Here is an 8,517-nt window from a genome sequence, read left to right on the forward strand (position 1 = left end):
CCTCAAATTTCTTTTAACTTTCATATCGTGATGTAACCCCTAATTGGTCTTCCCCCCATGAGGTCATCGACTTATGCCCCCATGTATGCATCATGTATTGGTTCTGCTAATTTTTATCAAACTTTTTTAGTTTGTTTTCTTAGAAAAGCAATAAAAAATTATTAAAGCCATATCCTGAGTTATTGACTGTTGAACAATCTACATGAGTTGGCTGCATTCAACTATTGCAAAGATAAGAAGTGTGCTGGTTTTGGGAACTCTGTTTATTATGCCACTCAATTGTTTACAGTTAGAACATATACAATTCTATATGGATTAGCTGCATTCAGATGTATGTGAACACAAGAGGTACGTTGGCTTCTTGAACTATTATTATGCCATGTTCAGTTAGAACAATTTACATAAATTAACTGAATTCGGCTGTTTGCAAACTCAGTTATGTTGGGTTCATTAACTCTGCTGCTCATTTGCTCTCTTAATCATACTATGTTTTTTGTTCCTAATCTCTCTCAACAATCAGTTAGGTGCTGTTTATCTCCCACCAATTCTCTATGACTTTGTTTGCCAAAAGGGTAATCTGAATTCATGTCAATGCTATATTATTTTTTTATAATATTATTTCGATGACCGTCTTTAGAGTACATATCATACAACATTTCAGTATGTTTGTATGGGATCATAACATGTCAGCACTGATGAGGACATGACCAATACGCATACGACCACTTGATGGGGACACTGCTAGAAAAACGCACATTCGTCCGCGGCCGTTAGTACCGGTCACGGTTTCGGCCGGTACTAACATGCAAATTTAGTACCGGGTCAAAGAAACAGTGCCCTTGGGAGCCGTTTAGTACCGGCTGGTGGCTCCAGCCGGCACTAAAGTGCGCCACCGACAGCCCCCGATAGCCGCCTGGAACGGCTAGCGACAATTTAGTACCGGCTGGAGCCACCAGCCAGTACTAAATTGGCGCCAGGAAACTTAGTACCGGCTGGTGGCTCCAGCCGGTACTAAATGGGGAGCTTTAGTACCAGCTGTAGCCACCAGCCGATACTAATGCTCCCACTATAAATTGGGGCTTCTTCCTCCCCGAGCCGAGCTAGCGCCCATTTCACCAGAGAGCTAGCTCGAGCTCGGTTTCTTCTCTCATATTAGAGTTGCGCCCCCATTATTTGATCCATTTTTTTGTGTGATTTGGACTTCATCCTCTCTTTATTGATAGTCTTTATTCTTCGTTTTATGCTCTATAGTTGGAGAAATTTGTGACTTTTAGAAATAGTGAGGATGAGTATGATTTCTTTGATTTATACAATGATTTGAGATATATAGAACCGATGACTTGAATGTGGGAGTATGTTTATTGGCTAGGTTGAATATGAAAAATTTATAGACATATTTTTCAATCATTTTCTATATATTACAAATGACCGTAGCACATTTTTTATTTTTAGATTCAGATGAGCACGTGGATAGTAGAAATTTTTAGAATGAGTGTAGACAAAACATGTTATTGTAGTAGATATAACCATAATGTGGATAGTTAATTTTTTTATAATGAACTAATGAAAGAATTATAATAGATTTTTTTATTATGAATTGATTATTTTGACACTCTAGTGATGTATTTATTCAGGCTCACATTGAAACTATCTATAAGCTAAAAAAATCTTTATTTCGAAACAAGTATACGTCGTTAATCTCCATCCAATAGTGATGACACTACCTTTCGGGGAAACACTATGCACTATATGGACGTCGCGAATCGGTTGGTCGCATCACCAGCACTTCTGATTGATACGAAGACAGCATTTGACGCAGTCAGCGTGGCCGTTGTTGCACTGAGAGCATATCAACGAGCATGATGCCTGTGCCTAGTGCTGTGTTCCTATTAACCAGAAATATTGGTGCTGCGACTGGCCGATTGGTGACATCCTTGTACCGCACCGTGTCCCCCCGAAAGGCATTGTCATCACCGCAGGGTTGAGGTTACCGACATATACATTTTCCGAAATAAAGTTTTTTTTCTTCTAGATGGTTTGTGGATATTGAAAAGAGTGTTCTCCTGGAACTGAAAGGTGTCAAAATAATTAGGAGTTATAGAGATTTATTTCAATTAATTAGATATTTCTCTCAATTAATTTATTCAGGTTTTTTTGATTGAGAATTAATGTGATTTTGCATTATTCAAGTGGCATGGTTAATTAGTTTGGTATTTATTATGTATTTAATTGCATTATTTTGGCACTCTAATGATGTATTTATTCGGGCTCATATGGAAACCATCGAGAAGTTTAAAAAATATATGTTTCGGATCATGAATATGTCGTTAACCTTGATCCTGCAGTGAAAACACTGCTATTCGGGGCTAGCATCGATATCCACGATATGGTGCGGTATATATGAGGACGCGATGAAGGAGTACGGTCTTGGTCTCAATTATGAAATCCACACCTTTTGAGCCAGTTAAGAATGAAATTATCCGGACCAAGGCCGTACTCCTTCATCTGGTCCTATTGTACCTCACTGTGTCGTGGATGTCAATAGTAGCCCCGAATGTCAGTGTTATCACTGCAGGGTCAATGTTGACGACATAGACATGTTTCGAAACAAATATTTTTTCTTCTCGATGGTTTTAGAGAAAGTGAGCCTGAAAGAAAGCCGTGAACATTGATTGCGCATCCCTTATGGCGTGGAACGACGTGTTCGCATTGAACTGAAGAGTGTCAAAATAATTATGGTTTACAATTTATGTTTTCATTTTAAGAAAGCTTGAGTTCCACCCTGCAGAGCGTGTTGGTCTTGTTAGCGGTCGTATTCGTCATTTGATTAAGAAAGCTTTTTATATATTCTCCCTTGGCAAAGAAAGCCGTAAATTTTGTCGTGAATTTAATGTCGAGTTGCATGGTACTGATGATGATCGTGAGTTGATGGCTCTATATAATGCAAGACGTGAAGAGTCGGGGCTGGCGGAATATGACCGTTCCGTGTCAAGACTTCGCGAGGCAGTTCACGAGGCATTAATTGGTCCAAAGATCTCATGATGAGTAGTTTGTATTAGGTAGCTAGCATGTAGTGTAATGTATATATTAATTTGGACTTCTATTTATCATGTTCTATAATTTAAGCATGTAGTGTAATGTATCTGTTAATTTGGACTTCTATTAATTTTGTATTTCAATGTTAAATTCGCAAAAATGGCTTTTGTATTTCATTATGTTATGTGCCAATTTAAATGATATGAAAACAAGTAAAATAATATTGTTACTTAATTCAAAAATGTAGATCGATGGACCGACAATGGATGTACGGCGACCGGTGCGCCATGCCGTGGATTAATGGTCTAAAGTCTTTTCTCGATGCGGCGGAGGCCCACAAGTCATCGAAAGGTTTTATGTGTTGTCCGTGCCGCGTTTGCCAAAATAATAAGGAATACTCTAAGAGGAGCACTCTACATGCCCACATTTATGAAAAGGGTTTCATGGATAACTATACTCTTTGGACCAAGCACGATGAACCTGGAGTTGTGATGCAAGATGGTGAAGAAGATGATGATCATAATATTGCAGATTGGGCTCGTCTATATGAAGCAGGAGCCTTTGAAGATGAACCCATGGATGATGCTGAAGAAATGGACGAGGCTGGAGAAAATGCAGCAGAAGACCAACCACCTGATGAATTAGGTCAGGTTCTAGTGGATTCACAAAGAGACTGTGAAACTTTAAAGGAGTCAAAGAAGTTTGAGAAGATGTTGGAGGATCACAAAAAAATATTGTATCCAGATTGCAAGCAGGGGCTTAAAAAGTTGGGTACCACACTTGAAATGTTGTAGTGGAAGGCAGCTAATGGTGTCACCGATAAGGGATTTGAGGAGCTACTTGGAATCGTAAAGAACATGCTTCCAGAGGGAAATGAACTGCCCTCTACAACATACGAAGCAAAGAAGGTTGTTTGCCCTCTTGGATTGGAGGTACATAAAATTCACGCATGTCCTAACGATTGTATTCTCTATCGAGGCGAAGAATATAAGAAACTGGATGCTTGTCCTGTCTGTGATGCAAAATGGTACAAGATCAGGCAAAATGATCCTGGTGAGGTCGACGGGGAGGCCGTCAAGAAAAAAGTTCCCGCTAAGGTGATGTGGTATTTCCCAGTAATACCACGTTTGAAGCGCTTTTTCAGAAATAAATCCAATGCTAAATTGATGCGGTGGCACAAAGAAGAGCGTAAGCAAGATCAGATGCTGAGACACCCTGCGGATGGGTCCCAGTGGAGAAACGTGGATAGAGATTTCCCAGATTTTGATAACGACCCAAGGAACATAAGGTTCGGTTTAAATAGGGACGGAATGAATCCATTCGGCGAGTGGGGCAGCAGTCACAGTACATGGCCTGTGACCCTCTGTATGTTCAATCCTCCTTCTTGGCTATGCATGAAGCGGAAGTACATGATGATGCCGGTGCTTATCCAAGGCCCAAAACAACCGGGCAATGATATTGACGTGTACCTAAGACCGTTGGTTGATGAACTTTTGCTGCTGTGGAAGAAGGAAGGTGTACGTGTTTGGGACGAGTACAAACAGGAGAATTTTGACCTGTGAGCATTGCTTTTTGTTACCATCAACGATTGGCCTGCACTTAGCAATCTGTCTGGATAGTCGAATAAGGGATACCAGGCATGCACTCATTGTCTAGAAGAAACCGACAGCTTGTATCTAAAAAATTGTAGGAAGGTCGTGTACATGGGTCATCATCGATTCCTTCCCCTCAACCACCCCTTAAGAAGAAAAGGAAAACATTTCAAAGGGGAACTAGAAACTCGTGCTAAGCCTATATTCCGAAACGGGAAGCGTGTTTTCTCGATGGTGAAGGATGTCCATGTCGTGTTTGGAAAGGGCCGTGGAAGCCAACAAGTTCCGAATGATGAAAACGGCCATGCCCCAATGTGAAAGAAGAAGTCCATACTATGGGAGCTCCCATATTGGGATGTTCTGGAGGTCCGCAATGCAATCGATGTGATGCACTTGACGAAGAATCTTTGCGTGAACCTGCTGGGATTCCTTGGTACGTACGGGCAGTCAAAAGATACACTAGAAGCAAGACGTGATTTGAAAGAAACAAAACAACGAGAAGACCTACGTCCTGAGAAGAGAGAAAATGGACAGCACTACTTACGTCCTGCTAGCTACACTCTCAGCAAAGAGGAGAATGAAAGCATGTTTGATTGTTTGAACAGTATGAAGGTACCGTCCGGTTACTCCTCGAATATGCAGGGAAGAATTAATATAAAAGAGAAAAAATTCACAAACCTAAAGTCTCATGATTGCCACGTTTTGATGACCCAATTACTTCCAGTCGCGTTGAGGGGTATTCTACCAGAAAATGTAAGATTAGCAGTGGTGAAGCTATGTGTCTTTCTTAATGAAATTTCGCAGAAGGCAATCGATCCAAATAAGATCACAAGGCTACAGAATGATGTGGTCCAATGTCTTGTCAGTTTTGAGATGGTCTTTCCACCTTCGTTCTTTAATATTATGACCCACCTCCTGGTTCATATTGTGAAAGAGATAAACATTTTAGGCCCTGTATTCCTACACAATATGTTCCCTTTCAAGAGATACATGGCAGTCTTAATGAAGTACGTTCAGAATCGTTCTCGGCCAGAAGGATGTATCGCCAAGGGCTATGGAACAGAGGAGGTCATTGAGTTTTGTGTTGATTTCATTGATGAACTTAGTCCGATTGGGGTCCCCATGTCACGCTATGATGGGCGATTGGAAGGAAAGGGCACACTAGGTAAGAAATCTAATATGCACATCCCTGAAAGTGAAATCCACAAAGCAAATTTCACCGTTCTACAGAATTCATCCCTCGTGGCCCCATATATGGATGAGCACATCAATATTGTCCGATATGAAAACATAGGGAAGTCTGAGGCATGGATTACACGTCATCACATAGATAGCTTTGCGGTTTGGCTAAGAAGAAAACTCATAGGTGACCGCACGATTGATGTACAACTACAATGGCTTGCTAGGGGACCATCGGCCACAATCATGCAATACCAAGGATACGAGATCAATGGATATACGTTTTACACAAGAGCACAAGATGAAAAGAGCATGAACCAAAATAGTGGTGTGCGTATTGATGCAATAGGCCATGATGGAAATAAGGACAGCTACTTTGGTGTCATAGAGGAAATATGGGAGCTTGACTATGGCCCCTTGAAGATTCCTTTGTTTCGATGGCAATGGGTGAACCGAGCAGGTGGCGGTGTAACAATAGACCGGTATGGAATGACAATAGTGGGCTTCAAAAAGATTGGATATAAAGACGAACCATTCGTCCTCGCCAAGGATGTGACGCAGGTTTTCTATGTGAAGGACATGGCAAGCAAACCTAAGAAAAATCAAGGCAAGTCCAACGACGAGCCAAAACGCCACATAGTTCTTCCAGGAAAAAGAAAAATCGTTGGAGTTGAAGACATTTCGGACAAGTCAGAAGACTTTGATCAGTTTGACGACCGTCCTCCATTCTCTATCGATGTTGACCCTAGCATCATGTTGTCCAAAGAGGACGCTCCTTACTTACGCCTCGATCATGATCAAGGGACATTTGTAAAAAGAAAGGTTGTCAACGTTCCATTAAACAATGATGTGTAATCATTATGTTATACTTTCATGTTCATGTAACCAAGTGATTGATGTAATATATTTGAAACTTATTTTGAACTCAATATGACTAGTTCAGAGCGTAAACCTACAATCGATTTGATTCTGAAACTTAATTTTTCATTTTTTTATGCATTTGTATAATACTTTAGACACTAAAACACTTTTGACACACTAATATAACAAATTTTGATCTCAATACGATAAATTAAGTGCTTAAATAATAAATATATGCTTTTGTATAATACTTTAGACACTAAAACACATTTGACACACTAATATAACAAATTTTGAACTCAATACAATTAATTAAGTGTTTAAATATTAAATATATGCATTTTTATACATTTGTATAATACTTTACAAACTAAAAACACATTTGACACATTAATATAACAAATTTTGAACTCAATACGATTAATTAAGTGTTTAAATATTAAATATATGCATTTTTATAATACTTTAGACACTAAAACACATTTGACACACTAATGTTATAAATTTTGAACTTAATATGATAAATTAAGTGCTTAAATAGTAAATTTATCTATTTTCTAGGCTTTTATTGAATTTGAAATTTGAAATTTAGTGTCAATACTTTGAATTTAGTGCAAAGACTAATACTTATTAAGATTAACGTATGTTTAATAATAGTACATATATCTATTTTTTAATCATTTATTGAATTTTATTGCACATAAAACATAAAACGAATTACAAAACAATTACAAAACTGGAAAATCATTTTGGGAGTTTAGTACCGGGCCATAGTTGCAGCCGGTACTAAACTGCCTCCCCAATTTTTCCCGCCTGTTGGGGACATTTAGTATCGGCTGGTGCCACGGCCCGGTACTAAACTGGGCAGTTTAGTACCGGGCCGTGGCACCAGCCGGTACTAAACTGCGCTATCGGCAGTTTAGTACCGAGCGCATCCATGGCCCGGTACTAAACTGCCTCCTCTATATAACCTGGGGGACTTAGCGTTCGTCGCCATTCCCCCCGACGAGATCGATTGAAGCCGGCCGTCGCCCGTCGCCGACGCCGCCACCGCCGTCCGGCCCCCTTTGCGCGCGTCACCCGACGCCCTCTGCACCGCCATCCTTCGCGCCAGCCTCCTCTACGCCGCCCTGCACCGCGGACGTTGGCCCCGCGCCCTCCCACGCGCGCTGCCGCCGCCCGTCGTCGTCCCCTCCGGCGCCGACCTCCTCCCCCGCGCAAGCACATCATCCGGAGGTGTCCTCCGTACGCCGCCGCCCCTCCGTACGCCGCCACGCAAGCCCTCCGCCGCCGCCTCCATCCCTCCGTACGCCGCCGCCGCCTCCGTCGAGTCGCTCTGTCGCCGCGCAAGCCCTCCGCCGCCTCTGCGCTCCGTCCGAGCCCCTAAATGAGTTCGCAATCTCGCGAGCTCTCTCCCCGTACAAACCGCACTCGAAAAGAGCCCCAGAAGGCCGATTTCGGCCTACGCCGGCGAGCCGCCGCCACCCAGCATCGCCGCCGGCGCTCTGCGCCGCCGCCCGCACCGCCGCGTCGCGTACCAGCCGCCCGATCGATCCAAGGGTCCAGATCTGTCCCAAGCCGAGTCAACCAGCCAAGTGCCGGTCAACTCTGGCATTTTTGCAAAAGAACCCCTCTGGTTTTCTAAAATCAACCCGCCGTCCAAGCCTTTTAAAAAAATAATCTCAGTTTAGTCCTTTTCTTGATGTTTTAGCCCCTGTTGTTTTAAAACCTTTACAAATAAGCCCTTAGCACCTTGTTTTAGCCATAACTTCACCGTTTTAAATCCGTTTTCAATGATTCTTGCGCTCACGCAATCCTTGCAATGTGTAGAATAGTTTTATACCCTCTT

Source organism: Panicum virgatum, chromosome 8K (assembly GCF_016808335.1).
Source record: "Panicum virgatum strain AP13 chromosome 8K, P.virgatum_v5, whole genome shotgun sequence".
Lineage (NCBI taxonomy): Eukaryota > Viridiplantae > Streptophyta > Magnoliopsida > Poales > Poaceae > Panicum > Panicum virgatum.